This window comes from Eptatretus burgeri, chromosome 11 (assembly GCF_056783735.1).
Source record: "Eptatretus burgeri isolate ZD-2024b chromosome 11, Ebu_testis_v1, whole genome shotgun sequence".
Lineage (NCBI taxonomy): Eukaryota > Metazoa > Chordata > Myxini > Myxiniformes > Myxinidae > Eptatretus > Eptatretus burgeri.
In genome coordinates, this window is record NC_140971.1 from 27,460,988 (window position 1) to 27,483,637 (window position 22,650).

Genomic DNA, 22,650 nt, shown 5'->3' on the forward strand with positions numbered 1-22,650 from the left:
TCCACCCTCTGCCGTAGCATCTGTCATCCCTCAGATCGGCATGCAGCAGCTTCTTCGCTCTCTGCAGATCTGGATAAAACCATAAGCTGCTCCAACACGTGGAACATGTCTTTCAATCGTGACAAATCTCACACTCTCACTGTGTTTCTCCGAAAGGACCGTCTGGAACCCTCCTCCCCCTCCCCCCCCATCTACTTTCTCAGCGATGCTCCTGAAGAAATGCTTTCATTCAAACTTTTGGACCTCACCATCTGCCATGATCTTTCCTGGGAAAGCCACATCTCCAGGTTGGCCTTAAAAGATAGTTCCCGATTGGGAATCCTCCGTCATGCAAAGTCCTTCCTCGGCACACCTAAGATCCTGACCACTTACAAAGTTTTCATCCACAGTCTGATGGAGTACTGCTCTCACTTCTGGGCTAGTACTCCTGCCTCTCACCTTTCTCAGCTTCACGCTGTGGAAACCAAGGCATTAAGGATAATTGGTATCTCCCGCGATGAGGCTGAGTCTTAGGGTGTCTCACTCTCTCACCGCAGGCAGGTCGGTGGTCTTTCTGTCTTTCTTTCATTCCTCTTTTTTCCTGCCTTTGGAACAAATTCCCACACACTCTTCAATCCCACTCTTCCCTCCATGTCTTCAAAACAGCTGTTCACCACGACCTCTTATCTTCCCCCATCCAAAACCACGATCTTTTCTACTCCTGCTAATCCACCTCAAACCCACCTCCTTCACATTCCCTACTTTCTTTCCTGAAAGTCCCAATCGTGTACGGACCTGAAAGTCCTGTTGTGTCCATCTTGTTTACCTCATGTACCCGCCCCATCCCTCTCCCTTCCACAGATCTCCTCCTGTCTCTGTTCCCCACTGTTTTGTGCTTCCCTCTCCCATCCCTTTTGTCTCCTGCTCCCCTTGTTACATGTTCTGTGTGTTAGCTCTTATAAGAGCCTAAACATTGCATATATAAATATATTGTTGCGGATCCGGGGTGGCAGGATTCTCGCCTGACTCTTGGCGCCACCCTCACAACCACCGTCTCTGGGGTTTATAACGCCGGCCGGCTTGGCACAAGGTTCGGGTCACGCCTCTTCAATCGCGATACCAACGTAATCCTTGTACCTTACCAGTTGGGGAAATAGAACCCCGGTTACAGACTGGTTGTGTCAGATGCCGAGCATTTTCTGCCAGTCTGTAACCATTTTCGTTTTATATGCCAATCGAATGGATCGTTCCTCGACGCGACACAAATTAATCCATAGCAGCAACGTCATACGAACCAACCAGATTTATTGGGGAACACGACACAAGCAAAACATTCACGACAATGTTTTTATTAACAATCTTTAACCCGTTCTTAACTAGGGAACTACGGACTACAGGTTCTGAGGGGGTCGCGACCGAGATATGCCTTATACAACGTGCAGACAAGACAAACAGACAGACAGCATGCATGCAGACAAGACAGAGTACTTGGTGATGTTTCATGGACGAGAGAAGTGTCAAAAGCACGAATGTCACTCGCAACAAGCGGATGTCTACGGATTCGAGCCCCAGCACGAACGTGCCGTGTGGCAAGATGGCGGCACCGTACACTTTCTTTTCCGCACCGCACGCGGTCTCCGCGTAAGGTCGACGGCACCAGACCGCCAGATCAACAATAGGCCTCAGCCGATCTCTCCCAAGGTCCAGCACACAAATACAGGCCTGGCCTGTTCACCAGACAAGGCCCAAATCGAGGTGCCGGGCTCCGGCAAGCGGATCGGCAAATGTGTCGAGCCGTGAGGTGAGTAAGGACAGAGGCTCCGTCGTTTCCTCTCTTGCCTTCCCGCCTCAAAGCCTGACTTCTCAACTCCGTCCTCTCGGTTTCTTTCTCTGTAGAATCACCTTTTCTTTTCTTTTCCACGCTCGCCTCTCAAAGCCGGCTGCCGTCTCTCTCACGGCAGAATCACCTCCTCATAAGAGTCGATCGCCGACTTGACGTGCAGGCTGCCTCTCTTTCGTTCGCTCGCTTTGAAACACGAGCACGCCTCGAGAGCGACTGTTCGCCCCAAACTGAACCCTTTTTCTCTCCAGCTTTTCTTTTGTTCGCTCGCTTCGACCCTGAGCATGCCTCTCTCAGCTTGAAGCCGACAAACTCCTCTCCTTAGCTTTACTTCCTCTTTTTGGCCACACTGGGCGGGGCCTCGTCCGGGATGGGGAAGGAAAAAGAGGGAGCCCTCGTTCCACTACCACCACACAAACAATAAAACAGCCTCTTATACCTCCCTCCCGACACACATGTAACGTCCATTTTACCAACAACCTACCTAAACATGCATTAAATGGGAGATCTGAGCTAATCCTATATTTACTAGTCCAATAAAGGCCATTTCCGTAACAATATATATATATATATATATATATATATATATATATATATATATATATATATATTGCGCAGATGAGAAAGAAAATAAATAGGGAATGAATAAATCAATAATAATTAAGTAATTAATCAATTAATCAAAAAATTAAAAAATTAAGCTTTTCCCAAAGCACATCTTCACTTTTGTCCCCAAATTTCAACTTCCTAGCCCAAAGGATGGCTGAGATATAATCCAAACAAACAAGAAAAACAAGTGAAATCCTTCAATACAGCACGTGTGGTGAAGCAAATGAGTACACTTATGTTAAAATGTGAAATTTATGCATTTTCAGTTGAAAAACAATTAAAAAGCGTACTAATATTTGAAATGTAAAAATCTTGTTATTATTGTGATAAGCACCTTTATATATAACAGAAGGAATGAAATAGTTTGATACAGCGTGGCAGGGGGCCACAAAAGAATGATGTAAAAAAAAAAAAAATCATAAAGTTAATGTACTGACAAACAAATGATGAGTAAAATGTAAGCTTTGCTGATGAAAAGATGAAAGCAAAGCTAAAATATTTGTTGAGCAAAACATTGAAACATAGTGGTTACACCAACTACATAATATTAGTTATATTGTTATTATATAAAATATAGACGAACACATTTTGAATTTAAGCATATTTAATTCTTGCATATATTAAATGTACAGTACAAAGTTATGAATTGAAAGAAGCACTTATCACTTTGCCACAAATATCTGCCATAATTGTAAGTAAATTTCAACTACTAATGCATGACGAAACACTGGTTTATGGCTAATATTAAAGAGAATGATGGCAGAAAAAGAAATTAGCTTTCAGCGTTCGGCACGAAATGCCATGGTGGGCGGAAATGACGCCTTTCGTTCGTTCGTACATGAGAGGGGAGCGTTTTTGTTTTTTTTCCGTCAAGCAATAAATTCAATGGTTTGCACATATATGTATAACACATTAGTTTCACAAATTTCCATTGAAAACAGATATATATATATATATATATATATATATATATATATATATATATATATATATATATATATATATATATATATATATGTATACATATATTGTTGCGAATTCGCGCCCGCCGGCGTGCGAGCGGCCACGTAACTCGAATCGCGGCATGTCGCCGGACAATTCCGTCGTGACCCTCTAGGACTAACGCCGGGAACTAGTCACGTGTGGGCCTTTCGGCCTCACCACGATCGTGCCAATAGGCCGCCCGCGTGGGATAGGGTTGCTCGCCAAAATCGACCTACCTAAGTACCCACACGGAGGGTAGACCGGGCGATCGCACCTCGCCGCAGGTCGACTTCGGACACGGGTCACTTTAAGCGACCCGTTCCGTACTATCGGGATAACCGAGCGGTGTTATCGTCGGCCTCGACAGTTCCGATTAATTATTGGGCGTATTTAGCCCATGACCAACCCTTTACGTGAAGTAAGATGGAGATTCAATTAAAGAAAAGACAAAGCGAAACGGGAAAAACAGTTCAACATAATTCACATTTATTCCGCGGCAAACGGAAAGCACACATATACAATTACAACAATTATGCACCAAAAGCAAATGTAAAAGAAACACAACAATTATGCACCAGAAGCAATTGCAACAAAAGAAACACAATGCAGATCTACTACCGACTACGCGAGCACACGGCAACACTTACACAGTTTTACTTTCAGACGGCGCCGACAACACATATACTCAAAAGCAAAAGAAAAAGGGGCCACCCTCAACTACAAGGGGGCAGACGTGGTCTGTGGGCGCGAGACGGGGCAGAGCCTACCCGTCTTGTGATGAGCCGCAAAATGGCGGCGGTGCCCCGACTCCGCACTCCTCCGCGGGCCTCGCTGGCACTGCCTGGAATGGGGTGGGAACGGGGCCCCCTTGTCGCACTATCTCAGCGTGGGAGGGGGGAGGAAACGGGGGGGTTGTTGATGCTCTGGGGAAAGAGGATAGCTGGCTTGCTTGGGTCCCGCGACGAGCGACTCCACTGCGCCCTCGACCGCGTTCCCGGCTTCTCCTCGCTGCAGCTCCCCGACAGACCGACTCTCCTCCAGACCCGTCTTGACTGCTGCTGCCACACTTCACCGCCGCCACAACTCGCCCGAGCCCGAAACAGAAACTCTCAACTCAATTCGCCCCGCGCTCGGCGCTTTATAGTGCGACAGGAGAACCCATATGCAGATTTTCGGATCAGGATGGGCTCGGGGGCGGAGCCACGCTCGCCCATTGGACAGAGGAAAAGTGGGCGTGAATCATTCCTGATCCGCGAATTTGCATATAATCGATTCTACTCCGACGCGCCTGGAGGCGGGGCCAAATCGCCCCGTGCTTAATGATTGGAGGGATCGGAAGTGGGCGTGTATCATTCCTGATCCGGCCTTTTCCTCAGAAAGGCCGCTCTTTGTACCCGCGGCTCAGCGCGCGCCCTGTACGAGGCCAGGACAGCCTGACGCTCGGCGTTCACAAGTGGTGTGGGAATGGCGGCAGAAGGAGGAGAGGTGAAGGTGGTGGAGGGTTTATTGTGGCGGTGAAGGCCATGGCGACGCTTGGAATGGCGGTGATGCGATGTTTACGGGAGCGAGCCGTGACGGTAAAGGTCGTAGCTGTTGGCGTTGTTGTTGTTGTGAAGCGGCGTTGCGGTGGGTGGTTGTTGTGTGATGGCGGTTGAGACGTGATTGGTTCAAAATAAAGATAGAACAGAAAAACGGCTATCTTAAAGGGTCGCAGCCCGAATGAATCACATTTATTCCCTCTAAACAATGGGTTTGGGGCTAACTACACATGTACTTGCAGAGATATCTCACCTTACGGGACTTGAATGGTGGTTTGCGAATATTCCTCAACCACAAAACTACCCCCTCCCCTTTTTACACACTCGTCCCGAGTCGTCAAATTTTCGTGTGCCATCATGTGTAGTTCTCCCCTAGTACGTTTTACCTACGGATCGCTGAGTGCGACATTCATGGAATTCGTGTACCCACCAAGCTGTTAGGGTTGGTAACCTGAGTAATAAATAACCTGAGGGCTGAGTAACTACCTAAACAAACCCACTCACGCGGACGACTTAAATAAAATTGCCGGCGCTAAGACAGACATGCCGGGGGCGCACTCATATGTACAGTACATCTTACCTTAACTTACAAATTTTACACGAAACCATGGCCCAGGATCAATGAACTCTGCAAAAAGAAAGCAGTTAGCAGGGAGCCAGGCTGCTCGCATGCAGTCTCTGGCTCAAACAATGCAGGTGACAGGGAACGTGGCCGGCTGCTCACATGCAGTCCTAGGCCTCCCCTTTTGAAAATGAACCCAGTGAACCACAACGGTGCATGGGCTGCACAAACGCAGTCTCCGTGCCAGCTCAAGTGGCACACGCAATGAACACAACGGATGGATGGATGGATGGATGGATGGATGAATGGACGCAAACACGGTGCACGGGCCGCCACTGCAGGCCCGTGTTGTAGCTGCCAACAGGGCAGTTCTCGCAGCTTGCAAACTGTTGCCTTGATCCTGGCGCACATGGAAATGAACAGGGGGGGGGGGGCAAAGCAAAATTGAACGGGGCTGGTGAACATGGGCCGTGGGCATGGCATTACAAAGGTGAGCAGGCAACCACAGCCTGCAGAACAAGGCCATTGCAGGCAAACACAGCCTGCAGAACAAGGCCGCTGCAGGCAAACACAGCCGGCGGATAAACTGGCCGGCACAGGCCTTGCAGCACAGCAGCTGCAGACAATCCAGCCGGCACAGGCCTTGCAGCAAAACAACAGCTGCCGATGAAGTGGGCCGGCCTTTGCCTTGCAGTGGAGGTTGGTGGAGGGAGTGCGGTGGTGCTGGCCACTCGGAAGGCGGGCTCGGACCTACCTACCTGTCTCCCTCCCACTTATCGCCTTTGCCTGTCACTGTCCATACCCACCCCCTTAATTTGTCAAACCCAATTTAGCCCCAACTAATTTTTTTGTTGTTTTTATTTTACTTCCCCACTATAAATCGTCCCCTCACCCCCTTTATCGTCCTTGTTCGGCTAACCTATCCTGTCACCAAGCCTACTCCCAACCCCTACGTTCCCTTCCCAGAGGGGAACAAGGGAGAGCTGGCGTCCTGTGTCGAGGCCCAATTCAAGCCTCAGGATGGCCTCCCCAGAGTTCAGCGATCTAACCCCAAAGTGGGTCCAGCGGCCCACAACAAGAGCAAAGGGATGGATGGTGCGGAGGGGTACACTTCCTATCTACCCTAACCATTAACCTTTAAACTACCCCGGGGCTTTTAACAAGCGCCTCTCGCTTAAACTATTGGTTCTAACAACCCAGATTCCCATCGTCTGTGTTGGTGTCCTCACAATTTCTGGCCTCGCCCCCCAATTTTCTTTCCGTGCCCTCACACGGTCTCATGGCTGGGACACATGGCTCCCCTTGGCAGGCACGACCCTCTGCCGATTCCCCTACGATGGCACCCCCGGGCACTACACTGCCTCCGAGCCTACCAGCTCCCTAAACATCGGGGAGTGCCCCCCATGGCAACTCCCCTGAAACGCACACGTGGCAGGCTGGCTACCCGGGCCCCTTTCCGAGGGTCACCCATGCCCACAACACTGCCCACTCGGCTAATGGCGCCCCGGGCCCCTACACCAAGCGGACGCACCCGTGCCCACTACGCTATCCCGGCCCCCCACGACTAGCCTGGTGTCCGGGGTACCCACTCAGCGATACTCACCTTTCGCAGCCACGCTCCCAGCCTGTCAACAGGGCTCCTGCACCCCTCCAAACGGATTTCGATCCTACTTTCCCACCAACAACAAAACGACCTCCATTTTGTAAATTTGACTAACCCCCTAACTCAGTCTACACTGACCCCGGGGTCCCTTGGGCGGGAGTCACTCCCCCCCCCCCCAATCACTCATCGCACCATGCATTCCCCATTCGCTCCACTCACACAGACCCGTTGGCCTCACTCACTCACCAAGCACATGCTTCCACTTCACTCACCAACTCTTCAACACACACACCACTGAACTCTGCCATCCTTCTAACTACATCCCCTAACTAACTCGTGCTCCCACGTTGTCCCTTATACTAGTAGCACGTTCCATTTAACACTACGTAGCTAAGCTACGTCCCCACTACACACTCACTGCCTGTCACTGTCCTCAAACCTAAAAAAAATAATTTCCCATCCTAAAGCTGGCTGCAATCCCTCTAACTAATCCATTCCACGGGCCCCATGAGGACTTACCCCTGCCCCATGGAGCCGGTCTAGCTAAGCTAACCCTTCCCCCTAACTAGTTTCCTCCTGTGCCCAAGTAAGGGGGTCTTCCACCCCTTGCCCGGGAATCCTGTGCACCCGAAAGTGAGGCTTGCTTTTCTTTTTCCCACATGCGCAGCACCAGCGCGGCAACTCACAGCTCGCGCACTTTGCACCTGCCCGTGACGTCATGCAGCTGCACCTGTACCTCGTCCCTCCTTGGACGGTACCATCCGGCAGGGATACCCCTCCTGCCGGATTCCAACCCCACGTGCAGCCATGACGTCACCGTGCGCATAAAAAAAAACACAAGCCCCACGTCTCGAGGGGTTCCCCAAGCGAACACATGTGCTCTGCCCGTTGGAGCTTAACACACACACACACACACACACACACACACACACACACACACACACACACACACACACACACACACACACACACACACACACACACACACACACACACACACACACACACACACACACACACACACACACACGCCCGCGTGGAGAACCCGTCCGGTCCAAATCCGAGATCCTGCCTAAACTTTGTCCGTCGCGGGATCGGCAACATTCACCGCGCTCGTTTCCGGACCGTGCTTCACCCTCGCAAGCGAGAACGTGGGGGGCTCGTGCGTTGCACAGCACGGACCTCGCGCTCGCTGCTGGGTGAACCCGGCACGATCCCTGAAACAGCTACAGCCGCTACCTGGCTTTCTTTCCTCTGTCGCCGTCGTCGTCTCCATTCCAACCACGCACACCTGCGTGTTACGACGCTAACACACCTCACCATTAAACTCACACCGAGAGACACGGCTGCATGTTCACACATGCCGACCGACATCTCCCTCACATACCGCTCTCTCACACACACACGGTCTCCCTCACACTCGGCCGTTCACTCACTCATGCCACCTCCCTCGCACACGTGGCTCCACTCACTCGCGGCCTTCCACTCACTCGCGCCATTTCCCTCACACAACCCATACCACTCACACACGTGGGGGCACTCGCCCGCGGTGTCTCATCCACACACGGCGTGCTGGGAGCACGCCCTTCGGCACACTTGCCACCACACCACTCACACACGGGGTCGCCCCCACACACGGGGACGCACCCACACCCCGCACCACACACACCGGGACAACCAGACTGGGGATTTGTCCCCACAAGGGTCTCCGGGGCCTCTATACCCCCCAAGCTCTCCGTGCACCTGTCCACAGCACTCCTCCCCTCAATCTCACTCGACACGACCGAACTCACCTCGTCGTGACTCGCCTCAAGGGGGCATACTCCCTCCCCTCGTTCCTGGAGGAGGCTATCCTACTGCTCGCACTGGGTCTCCACCCAGTCCGCCAGCTCCCCGTCATGGTCCTCCACTACCTCCGTGTGTGTGTGTTCGTATCTAACCCCGTCTTCATCGTGTAGACTTCCCTCTATCGTTCCCAGCTCCCGTGTCTCTGTACATTTATGAGTTTCTGTTGTCCCCTCGTGTCTATTAGTCTCTGCTTCTTTCCCTTATCTTTATGTAGGTCAACCTTGCTTTCTCCTTCAGTCGCTCCCGTCCTTCCCTCCGTTTCACTCTTTGCTCTTTCACGATCTCTGCGTACCTCATCCTTGCTTTCCGTCTTAATTGTTCTTTTCTCTCCCTCGCAATTCCTTTCACCTCATCTCTTATCTCCCTCGTGCACGTCCCCGTCACCCCAATTAGTTTTTCCCTCTCAGTCACCGTCACGCTTCTCGCCCAATACGTCCCCCGAATTATTTTCTCCTTACCCGCCTCCACCGCGGGCCTGACAGCCGTTGCACACCCTCCCAGCTCGTTCGCCCCCACACATGGAGTCGCCATTTTAAGCTCCCTGGTCACTGCCTTCATGCCCGCCTGCAGGCTTCGGCCCATGTTCTGCGTCTCACCCCGCAGTTCTTTCATTTCTTCCTTCAAATTCGCCTTCATTTCGTTTGTGTTTGTATCCATCTTTTAGTTCATGCCTTTTATTTCGTTTGTGTTTGTATCCATTTTCGTTTTCACTTGGTTCATTTGCTTGTTCATGCCTTTTATTTCGTTTTTCATCTGTCGTGCAGCTGTTTGTATTTCTGTCAACATGGCGAATAGCTGGGCCATGTCGGATGCACTCAGCTGAGCCGTTTCGGCAAGGATCGGGGGGGTTTTGGCGGAGAGGGGGAGGGGAGGTGTCATACACCGCGGCCAACGCCGCACCTATTTCGGGCTCTGGGTTCAGTTGGGCGAGTTTGTGTTCCTGCACAACCAACATTTCCTGCACGGGGATTTCATCCTGGACCATGGATTCTACACATTCTAAATCCATTTATAATACCCCCGGCTCCTGCTCGCCTTTGGACGCCATCTTATTTCTCGTAAAGGGTTAATTTGAATCGCTCGTAATTTGGAGGGAATCGGGGGTCGCTTCTCTCACCCCTGGACCGATTCCCGTGAATTTAGCTGGAGACAGGAGAGCCCGTTTTCCCGCTCCCCGACACCAGTGCCGCAAGGAGGGGGGATGGGTTTGTGTCCCACGACCTGACACCAGTGTTGCGAATTCGCGCCCGCCGGCGTGCGAGCGGCCACGTAACTCGAATCGCGGCACGTCGCCCACCGGACGGACAATTCCGTCGTGACCCTCTCGGACTAACGCCGGGAACGAGTCACGGGTGGGCCTTTCGGCCTCACCACGATCGTGCCAATCGGCCCCCCGCGTGGGATAGGGTTGCTCGCCAAATTCGACCTACCTAAGTACCCACACGGAGGGTAGACCGGGCGATCGCACCTCGCCGCAGGTCGACTTCGGACACGGGCCACTTTAAGCGACCCATTCCGTACTATCGGGATAACCGAGCGGCGTTATCGTCAACCTCGACGGTTCCGATTAATTATTGGGCGTATTTAGCCCACGACCAACCCTTTACGTGAAGTAAGATGGAGATTCAATTAAAGAAAAGACGAAGCGAAATGGGAAAAACAGTTCAACATAATTCACATTTATTCCGCGGCAAACGGAAAGCACACATATACAATTACAACAATTATGCACCAAAAGAAATTGCAACAAAAGAAACACAATGCAGATCTACTACCGACTACGCGAGCACACGGCAACACTTACACAGTTTTACTTTCAGACGGCGCCGACAACACATATACTCAAAAGCAAAAGAAAAAGGGGCCACCCTCTACTACAAGGGGGCAGACGTGGTCTGTGGACACGAGACCGGGCAGAGCCTACCCGTCTTGTGATGAGCCGCAAAATGGCAGCGGCGCCCCGACTCCGCACTCCTCCGCAGGCCTCGCTGGCACTGCCTGGAATGGGGTGGGAACGGGGCCCCCTTTTCGCACTATCTCAGCGCGGGGGGGGGGGGGAAAGGGGGGGTTGTTGATGCTCTGGGGAAAGAGGATCGCTGGCTTGCTTGGGTCCCGCGACGAGCGACTCCACTGCGCCTTAGACCGCGTTCCCGGCTTCTCCTCGCTGCAGCTCCCCGACAGACTCCGAACCCCGACAGACCGACTCTCCTCCAGACCCGTCTTGACTGCTGCTGCCACACTTCGCCGCCGCCACAACTCGCCCGAGCCCGAAACAGAAACTCTCAACTCAATTCGCCCCGCGCTCGGCGCTTTATAGTGCGACAGGAGAACCCATATGCAGATTTTCGGATCAGGATGGCCTCGGGGGCGGAGCCACGCTCGCCCATTGGACGGAGGAAAAGTGGGCGTGAATCATTCCTGATCCGCGAATTTGCATATATCGATTCTACTCCGACGCGCCTGGAGGCGGGGCCAAATCGCCCCGCGCTTAATGATTGGAGGGATCGGAAGTGGGCGTGTACCATTCCTGATCCGGCCTTTTCCTCGGAAAGGCCGCTCTTTGTACCCGCGGCTCAGCGCGCGCCCTGTACGGGGCCAGGACAGCCTGACGCTCGGCGTTCACAAGTGGTGCGGGAATGGCGGCAGAAGGAGGAGAGGTGAAGGTGGTGGAGGGTTTATTGTGGCGGTGATGGCCATGGCGACGCTTGGAATGGCGGTGATGCGATGTTTACGGGAGCGAGCCGTGACGGTAAAGGTCGTGGCTGTTGGCGTTGTTGTTGTTGTGAAGCGGCGTTGCGGTGGGTGGTTGTTGTGTGATGGCGGTTGAGACGTGGTTGGTTCAAAATAAAGATAGAACAGAAAAACGGCTATCTTAAAGGGTCGCAGCCCGAATGAATCACATTTATTCCCTCTAAACAACGGGTTTGGGGCTAACTACACATGTACTTACAGAGATATCTCACCTACGGGACCTGAATGGTGGTTTGCGAATTTCCTCAACCACAACAATATATATATATATATATATATATATATATATATATATATATATATATATATATATATATATATATATATATATATATATATATATATATATATATATAAAACACATTAGTTTCACAAATTTCCATTGAAAAAAGGCAGTATTGTGTGAATCTAATGTGTAGTCCTTGCGGAAACCGGCAAATTATTATTATTATTATTATTATCTCTTCGGATGTTTCCGTCAGTTGTGGGTATTTCTGTCAATTGTTTCCGTCAGTTGTCGGCCCATGAATACTCGGGTATTTCCGTCAATTGTCGTCATTTCCATCTCTGTTACACACTGCCATCTACCGGACGGCCGTCATTGGCTGTCACTTCAGGCGCGTGGGGGGGGGGGGACACCGGATACATGGTAGACACCAGGGACATTTCAAACTCGGTGCAATTGTATACCAGCGCACGCGCTGTAAAAAACAAACAAGGAAAAAAAACAAGCAAGAAAACAAATAAATGAAATTGCTCGTTGAGAAAGGAATTGCCGGAATAGCTTTGTCATATCTCCATGATCTATGAAAAAACAAAAACCTGGAAATCAATTTGGTTCTTATAAGTCGATAGTGCTACTGTTTAATGAGTTATAGCACTTAGTTTGGTCATGATCATAACTTGGAAGTCAATCGGACTTGAAACGGCGTTATCGCAATTTGAAAGTTTTGACCCGACGCCCCCTGACATTCGACCCCTGACCGCTAAGAAGGTTGTTGGTGTGACACTCCAATGAGACATATGCTTGGATGCAGAATTGGAAAATGCACATTTTGGATTTGGTTTGAAGTCGATACGACCATTTTAGCGGGCGTTATTGCGAAAATGAGAATTTCGGTTTTTGAGTGACCTTGACCTTGACCTTTGACCGAGATTCACCAAAAACGACAAGTGTCTAAGTTGGACCATGGCCGACGTCTGTACCCAGTTTGGTCATGATCGCTGAAATGGTATGGCTGCTACAGGGTAAACAAACACACAAACAGACAGACAGACAGACAGACAGACAGACACACAGAATGAGACACACAACCGACCAACATAATTGCCGAAATCCGAAGGATTCCGGAAATTAACAAACAGTTAATTCTATTTCTCCTCTATTTCCTCTATTTCTAGAGGAAAATCCTCTATTTCTCTTTGCCGATGACTCAACCCTCTGCCGTACCATCTGTCATCCCTCAGCCCGGCAAGCAGCAGCTTCTTCGCTCACTGCAGATCTGGATAAAATCACAAACTGGTCCAACACGTGGAACATGTCTTTCAATCCAGACAAATCTCACACTCTCACTATGTCTCTTCGAAAGGACCGTTTACAAAACCCCCCCATCCACTTTCTCAACAATCCTCTGGAAGAAGTCTTTTCTTTCAAGCTTCTGGGTCTCACTATCTGCCATGACCTTTCCTGGGAAAGTCACATTTCCAACCTTGCCTCAAAAGCCAGTCGCCGACTGGGAATCCTCCGTCGTGCAAAGTCCTTCCTCGGCCCTCTTGAGCTCCTGACCACTTACAAAGCTTTTGTCCGTAGCCTGATGGAGTACTGCTCTCCCCTCTGGGCTGGTGCTCCTGCCTCCCACCTTTCTCGACTTCACGCTGTCGAAACCAGGGCTTTTAAGATCATTGGCATCTCCCGCAATGAAGCTGAGTCTTTGGGCCTCTCACTCAATCACCGCAGGTTGGTCGGTGGTCTTTCTGTCTTCTACCGACTCCTCTCCAGCCTTGCCCCCCTGCTCTCTCTGCGATTTGTCCCAACCACATTTCCACAGGGCGCTCAAGGTCCCCCAACAACCCCCTTCTGGTAAAACTACCAAAATCACGAATCACTGCCCATCTTCACTCTTTCATTCCTCTTTTTCCCGCCTTTGGAATAAACTTCCTCACTCTATTCTTTCCCATTCTTCCCTTCAGGCTTTCAAAACAGCTGTTCACCACCACCTCTTATCTTCCCCCATCCAAATCCTCGATCTTTTCTACCCCCGATAATCCACCCAAGCCCACTTCCTTCAATTCTCCTGCTTTCCTTCCTGAAAGTCCCTTTAATGTCCATCTTCCCCTCGCCATGTTCCCCGTCCCATCCCCATCCCTCTCCCTTCCACAGTTCACCTGTGTCTGTTCCCCAATGTTTTGTCCCTTCCACTCCCGCCCCTCTTGTCTCATGCCTCCTTGCTGTGAGTTGTGTGTTAGCTCTCATACGAGCCTCGACCAAGGTATACAAAAAAAAAAAAAAAAAAAAAAAAAAAAAAAAAACAGTAAAAACTGAGTACTTCCTTCCTTCGACGCCGGTGTGGAAGAAAATAATTATATTAATGTACTCTAAATTGTAATCGTTGCTGATATAGCATCAAATTAAATTTATAAAACAAGTCGAATTGGCTGTCAGTGATGCTTCCCTTTAGCCAAGGGTCTTTTCCCCTAAATGTTAAAAGGAGTGTCTTGCTATGGAACAAAGTGACCTTTCTGATAACACCAAGTTTATTAAGATTACATCATTTGCTTTTCACCTAGAAGACACGTATTGCATTTTGGAGTTCTTTGTGTAAGGCTTAACAACCCCCACCACTCTCCCATGAAAAGCATATAAATACCAGAAATTGTAATCTTGTTTTAGTGCAAGCACGTGAGGATGTATACCATCTCAGTGGGTTGTACTCCTTGGGACTGGCCAAGTACCAAGTATAATAAAACTCTGATGTGATGTACTTTCACGTTGTGGCAAGTGAATTGATCGGTGTCTTTGATTTGAATAACAGGATTTGCATCGAGTCGGTTTAAACGGTTAATTAAAAGTAATAGAACAAATCAAACGTTAGGTAATAACTTCCACAACACCGGCAATGATGTCATGCATCGTTTAAGCCTGGTGTCGGCTTAGCGGTTAGGGTGGTGGCTTGGGATCCAAGGGTCCTGAGTTGAAGCCCTGTTGGCCACTGAATAACACCAGGGGGTTGACTCAGCCTGTCATCCTTCCGAGGTCACAAAATGAGTACCAGTGTAGCAGCCAAAGGCTGCACACGAAGGGAATGGGTATCAATGGATTGATTAAATCTGGTATTGGTGTGGCGCATGAGTGATGGGCCGAATGGCCTCCTCCTGCACTTTAATTCCTTGTAAATCCTTGCAAATCCTCGTAGATATGGAATTGGGAAGGAGCGGTGGACAATGAGATTTCGTATAGGACTACATTTAGTCACACTGCGCGCATATTGTGATGATCGTGTCTGTGTGTACATTATGAAGTTCTGTGTCAAACTTGGCGATTCCAGCTGCTCATATGGTTGAATTATTTTGCCGACAGACAGACAAACACACAAACGCATCGATCACAATACTCACGCACCTAGCAGAGACAGGAAGCACATTGAAAGAGTCAGCAGGAACAAAGACCTCAAGAGACTCCGGTTGAGGGGGAGAGGTGACTTTCACAGGTCAGGCAATCACTGTTGAGATCAACAGCAGCCTTGACCAAGGAGCAGAAACAGCTGACACTAACCTGTAGGGATTGAAAGTCAAAGCCAGAATTCAGAGTAAATGAGACTGTAGTGCAAAAAATAATCGTTTTTTTAAATGTAGCAATAAAGATACAAAGATATTAATGTACATCCAAACTTAGGCATCGTCTCCCCCATCCTCAAACTAATTTTGCACCCATGACCTGCCTCTGGGTACCCAAAGCATGTATCCAAAATTTGGGGTAAATTTGCCAAGCAGTTTTTCATCTTGATCTCGGAGGCCATTTGTCATAAAATTAAACATTGACACCAAAAACAATAGTTGTCATACGATATTAGAAACTGAAACTGTAAAGTCGTAATGAAAGAATGAACAGAATAGAAGAAATTCATCATCTCTACATACTGGGAACAACATTTTTTGTTCTAGCGACTCGAATAACAAAACAGCTCGGACTTCTTGGAAGAGAAACATAATGACATGAGTCAGCTCCTCCTGGAGTGCATTGTAGGTGCAGTTGTAATGCTCTCATAATCTACATCTACAAGATATTTCTCCTTCTGGGAGATCAAGACACATCTAATCTGCATTTTGGCAACACACTGCTATTTAAATAACAATCCTATTTTCATTGTAGTCCCTGTTTTTTTTTTTTGTTTGTTTTTACAGTGTAGAGAGATGCTAATGAAGAGGCTGCGGTGCATCCTCACATTTCTGCTGCCGGAAGCACAAGCACCATGAAAGCATAATACCGAGAAACCATGAATTAGAGATATTCCCTGGATGTCACCGATCATACAATGAGATGAAACATCATGAACCATGCTGGTCAAACACTCAGCAGACCTTTGATCCATCCCTATGTTCCAATGTTTCAGTGGTGTCCTAAAATTCACTTGAGTTCTGAACTGTGACATAGGATTTGCAGGACAGCACAGCTTTCATCACTGGATTCAAAGTCCAGCATGGTTACTTGCAATACCATTGTTGGTTGTGTATACAGATCTTCAGTACAGTTAGGGGCTTGTGAAGGGGCATCTTATGTATTTGACTGTATGCAACATCTAACACTGTTCCTGTGAATACTTGGCAGGATAGCTAGAGGTATGCACACTCGCCTCTGAGCCATCCAGCCTGGGTTTGAATCGAGACTGAGCTATAAACTGTCATCCTGGTGTCTCGCAGGCATCAATGTATGTGCTTCCCCTCGCTCAGATACACATTAAAGTGGGCGAACCATCTGTTAGCATTACTTGGTGGACGTAAAAGGTCCTCCGATGTCCTTTGTGTGGAGTAGGCGAGCTATCATCGGTGCCCTGAATAAATTAAAAAATACCTGCCCTAACCTACAAGTGCACTGCATCAGTGGCAACGCGGTGCTCCCAGCAATGACCCAACGAGCAGCCACAGGCTGCATACAAAATACGTAAATTAATGAAAGAAGTGAATGAGTCCACTGCTGAATATTTCCGTGACTGAATGATGTGTTAAGCAATTACAAAATCCATAATTTTAACATTACTTTTTATCGTTTGATGCATCGCTCTGATTTTCAGATTAATGTTATGTATTGTTGTGGTTGACGAAATTCGCAAACCACCATTCAGGTCCCTTAGGTGAGATATCTCGGTAAGTATATGTGTAGTTAGGCCCAAACCCGTTGTTTAGAGGGAATAAATGTCATTCATGCGGGCTGCGACCCTTCAGGATAGCCGTTTTTCTTTACTATCTTTATTTTGGACCAGCCGCCATTACTACCACCACCAACCACGTCTCAACAGCCATCACACAACAACCACCAACCGCAACGCCGCTTCACAACAACAGCCACGACCTTTACCGTCACAACTCGCCCTCGTAACCATCGCATCACCGTCATTCCCACGCCGCTTGTGGGCGCCGATACTGGACTCGTGCAGGGCGCGCACCGAGCAGGGGTGCAAAAGCGCCGGCCTTTCCGAGGAAAACGGATCAAAAACGACTCACGCCCACTTCTGTTCCGTCCTATCGGTGAGCGTGGGGCGATTTGGCCCCGCCTCCAGGTACGTTGGAGTGTGGTCGCTATATGCAAATTCATGGATCAAAAAGCATTCACGCCCACTTTTCCTCGGTCCAATGGGGAGCCAGTGAGAGGTGAAGGGTCGGAGGTAAAGGGTCAAAGGTGAAGGAGCGAGGCCACGGGGGATATAAACGGCTGCGTTCGTCAGTCAAAGCAGTTCGCGGAGCCAGTGAAGAGTTGGGACGAGTCAAGAGAGGAGACGGAGAGGGCGATTGGACGGAGCTGTGGAGAGGTGGCGGCGGCGAAGGCGGTCGAGGGGGTGCTCGCGTCGGATTCGGGGAGCTGCGGAGGGAGAGGCCGGCGGCGCGACCGAGGTCGTGGTGGAGACGCTCGTCGCGGGACCCAAGACAGGGTGATATCCTCCTTCCTCCGAGCATCAACAACTCCCTCCTGTTTCCCCCCGCGCTGAGATAGTGCGACAAGGGGGCCCCTTTCCCACCCCCTACCAGACACAGTCCGCGAGGCCCGCGGAGTTGGGGCGCCACCGCCACTTTGCGTCTCATCATCAGACGGGTAGGCCCGACGCGGTCTCGGCCCCAGGCCCGCCTCATCCTGGAGGGTGGTTCTTTTTCTTTTGCTTTGGGTATATGTGTTGTCGGTGCCGTCTGTGAAGTAAAACTGCATAAGTGTTGCCGTGTGCTCGCGTAGTCGGTTAGATCTGCATTGTTGCATTTGCTTTTTGTGCAATATTGTGTTTCTTCTTCTTTTACATTTGCTTTTGGTGTAATTGTATATGTGTGCTTTCCGTTCATCGTGAAATAAATGTGCTTCATGTTGAACTGTTTTCCCGTTTCGCTTCGTCTTTTCCTTTATTGAATCTCCATCTTACTTCACGTAAAGGGTTGGTAGTGGGCTGAATACGCCCGATAATTAATCGAACCGCCGAGGCCGACGATAACACCGCTCGGTTATCCCGATAGTACGGAACGGGTCGCTTAAAGTGGCCCGTGTCCGAAGTCGACCTGCGGCGAGGTGCGATCGCCCGGTCTACCCTCCGTGTGGGTACTTAGGTAGGTCGAATTTGGCGAGCAACCCTATCCCACGCGGGGGGCCGATTGGCACGATCGTGGTGAGGCCGATAGGTCCACCCGTGACTGGTTCCCGGCGTTAGTCCGAAAGGGTCACGACGGGATTGTCCGTCCGGTGGGCGACGTGCCGCGATTCGAGTTACGTGGCCGTTCGCACGCCGGCGGGCGCGAATCCGCAACAGTATGTTGACCAGCTCGCTGTGGGTGTGATCATCTGAGGGGATGAAGACAAATAAAGTGACTTGTTTTGAGATACAAGTCAGGGATGAAAGGTAGTCACCCCTGACTTGTATCTCAAAATAAGTCCTTATGGCTCAGGGATGAAAGGTGGTCACCCCTGACTTGTATCTCAAAATAAGTCCCGATGGGTCAGGGATGAAAGGTGGTCACCCCTGACTTATATCTCAAAACAAGTCATTATGAGTCAGAGATGGAAGGTGGTCACCCCTGACTTGTATCTCAAAACAAGTTCTTACAGGTCAGGGATGGAAGGTAGTCACCCCTGACCTGTATATATGGGTTACACTTAGATTCATCCAAAAAAGAGGAAAGTGGGACATGTAGGAAAAACGTTTGGTCTGAGGACCTGACAGGCTTGACTTGTTTACATTCCATATGTGGGATGGCAGTTGAAGCAGGGCATGAGGAATGAGCAATGATTAATTTAAATGCTTAAACTGAGCCTTGCTAATTATACTTGCTGGGAACTTGCTAGGTGTTTTGGTAAATTATATATCCATATAAGCCTATTGGCTTGAATATGATCTCAGACACTAATCAGGCTGAGTTATAGTACTTGGGTGGGAGACTCTTTGGATGGCAGGTGTTATCGGTTGAGAAGTGGCAGCATAGAGCGTTTGGAAGCGTACATTCCACTAAGCTGTTTAATGCTGGTTTTGTTCTCCTGTCGAGTGGAATTAGCCTCAAACTACTGTGGTGGTGTGTCATTGTGTGTTACATCATAAATTGTGCTGCCCTTTTGAGGGGATGGTAAGGCAACTAGATGTGGTTAAAACCAACTTCCACAACCTCTTCAATCTCGTTCTTCCCTTCAGGTCTTCAAGACACTGCTGTTCACCACCATCTCAGATCATCCCCCATCCAAAACAATGATCTTTTCTACCCCCGTGAACCCATCCCCCATCCCCAATCCCACCTCCTTCCAAATTTTCAGTTTTTCCCTCCTAAGACTTTGCTTCTGTGTCCATCTTGTCCACCCCATGCTCCCTCCCCTACCCCTCATTCCTCCCCACACCCATTATTTCTCCAAGTCTCCCTCTATTTTGTCCTTCAACCCTGCGGCTGGTGTTTCGTGTTTCGTCTCTGTCTCTGTCTCTGTCTCTGTCTCTGTCTCTGTCTCTGTCTCTGTCTCTGTCTCTGTCTCTGTCTCTGTCTCTGTCTCTGTCTCTGTCTCTGTCTCTGTCTCTGTCTCTGTCTCTGTCTCTGTCTCTGTCTCTGTCTCTGTCTCTGTCTCTGTCTCTCTCTCATATCCTGATCCGTTATATGTTCCAGGTGCCTTGACCTTGGATACAAAAAAAACGACTCCATCTGCTAGCATGCACTTGTGGACTTTAAAGCTCAAACTCTGCCTCTTGAAAAGAGGAGACCATTATGTCAATAGCCTGGCTAAATTCCCTCACTAACAATTAACTGGGATATGTAAGTCAATTGTAAGGGGTTGTGATTATTATCTTAGATTTACTTACTTGATAAGTGGAATGATAAAGCTAATGGACAGTTTAACAGGATGATATCACTCTTACCTTTGAGGTTTTATTTTTTTTTTTAATACGAAGTCGTGACTTTGAGGTTCGAGAACATATAACAGATCAGGAAGTAACAAAACAAAATGAAGAGTAGAAAAATAGGGGGGAAACACACCAACAGTAGGGACGAAGGACAGGATAGAGAAAGACTTGGACAAATAAGGGATGTGGGGAAGAATGAGGGGTTGGGGAGGATGCAGGGGGGTGGACAAGATGGACACAGAAACAAGCTCTTAGGAAGGAAAAAAAAACATGGAAACTTGGAAAGATGTGGGCTTGGGGAGGCTTAACGGGGGCTGAAAAGATCATGGTAGAAATATGTGGACGTGAGCAGTGATTCTGGATTTGGGTAGTTTCACCAGAAGGTGGTTGATGGTGGACCATGTGAGCCCTGCAGAACCATGGGGAGGACAGAGCATGGAAAGAGCAGAGAGTGCAAGACCAGAAAGGAGATGGTAGAAGACAGAGAGACCACCGACCTGTCTGCGATGTAAAGGTGACAGGTGCATAGACTCATCTTCATCGTGGGATTTTCCAATAATCTTGAGTTGTCTAGTTTGGATTTGATTTTCAGCACAAATATAAACTGTAGGATTGAATTGCTTCACAGGCAGGGCATTGCATTACGAAGTGTGCCATCCATCAAATGAGCGGACGCTAACCCAGGTGTCCCATCTACCAGCATTACCTGCTGGACGTTAAAAATCCCACTGTGTCTGTTTGTAAAGATTGACCAGAGTTATCTCCAGCACCCTGAACAAAACACAAATTCCTTCCCAAATCAAGTCTGAGCAAACGTCAGGCCTTGTCAATTCATGAAAGATTTCGGCCAAACTACCCTCATAAGCGAACCCACAACAAGGTGGGACTAATTACGGTTGTTTAAAAAGTAGTTGTATCATATTTGTTAGTTGTTTCAAAACATCGGTCTGATTTGTGATTACCCACATAGTGTGCTTGAAATGAAAATTTGTTAATGTGCCAATGTGAACTGATGTCGAATTTTATGAACACTAAACTGCCAGCATGTCGAATAAATTAGAACCTTTTCCTTGCAAATATGCCTGGTGTTGGCTTAATGGTTGGGGTGCTGGGCTTTGGATCCTAGGGTCCTGAATTCAAATCCCCATCGGTCGTTGAATTAATACCAGGTGGGGTTAACTCTGCCTGTCATCCTTCTGAGGTCAGCAAAGAGTGCCGGCTTGCTGGTATCCTGTGGCGGAGTGGCGACTCGTCCAGGATTGTACCCAATAGCCAAGGACACTGCTTAAGCAGCACTAATGCTCTTGCACAGAGTATGGTCCCAATCTCCTTCTCCACCTTGCAAATGATAACACTTCTACCAAGCCTCGATTATCATTTATTTTTCCATTTTTTTTTCTTTGCACTTATTTCTGTTGAAGCTTTGTTAGCCTAATAATGATTTGAAACATGGAACTTGAAAGCTGTTAATATACATTAACTTAGACCCCATACTCTTGAACAGAGCAATGGAACTGCCAAAGCAGTTTTTCCTTGGCTATTTGGCACAATCTTGGACAGGTCACCACTCCAACCATTTATTGGAGCACAGCTGTGCCACTGATGCGGTGCCGTTCCACAAGTACACTGGACCTCATTTCGCCGAACTCAGGAGGATGACAGGCTGAGTCAACCCCATCTGGTGTTAATTGAGCATCCAATGGGGCTCAAACTCAGAACCCTAGGATTCCAAGCCAACACCAGGTTTATATACATTATATTATCACATATAAAAGGAAACCGAATGAGGGGATGGACATGCAGACAAGGAGGGATGATAGGAAGGAGAGAAAGGTTGGGAGTGCAGGGTGAACGGCAGAGAAAATGGGAATAAGTTTTTGGGAAGGTTCTGTTGAAGGAGGCACATGTGATGGGAAGGGGATATCTGATGAAGCATCCAGAGAGGCAGTAAAAATAGTGAGAGAGAGAGGGTATGGGGTATGGGGGAGATAGAGAGACAGGGGATGGGGGAGATAGAGAGAGAGAGGGGGGATGGGGAGATAGAGAGAGAGATAGAGCGAGAGAGAGAGAGAGAGAGGGTATGGGGGAGATAGAGCGAGAGAGAGAGAGGGTATGGAGGAGAAAGAGCGAGAGAGAGAGAGGGTATGGGGGAGATAGAGCGAGAGAGAGAGAGGGTATGGAGGAGAAAGAGCGAGAGAGAGAGAGGGTATGGGGGAGATAGAGAGATAGAGGGGATGGGGGAGAGAGAGAGAGGATGGGGGAAGAGAGAGAGGATGGGGGAAGAGAGAGAGGATGGGGGAAGAGAGAGAGGGGATGGGGGAAGAGAGAGAGAGAGGATGGGGGAAGAGAGAGAGAGAGAGGATGGGGGA

At 49.2% G+C, this 22,650-nt stretch overlaps 1 protein-coding gene across 3 annotated transcripts in view; it reads right to left on the reverse strand.

Moving 5' to 3' along the window:
• Positions 1 to 22,650, reverse strand: part of LOC147016729 (3',5'-cyclic-AMP phosphodiesterase 4C-like) — a 171,456-nt gene that overhangs the window by 143,967 nt on the left and 4,839 nt on the right. For 2 of the 3 annotated variants that reach the window (XM_085847861.1, XM_085847860.1), the window contains exon 2: positions 15,334 to 15,486. The exons of the other annotated variant lie outside the window; for it this stretch is intronic. The gene's annotated coding sequence lies outside the window, so the exon portion shown is untranslated. The remainder of the gene's footprint in view (positions 1 to 15,333; positions 15,487 to 22,650) is intronic. 3 annotated transcript variants of the gene reach the window in all.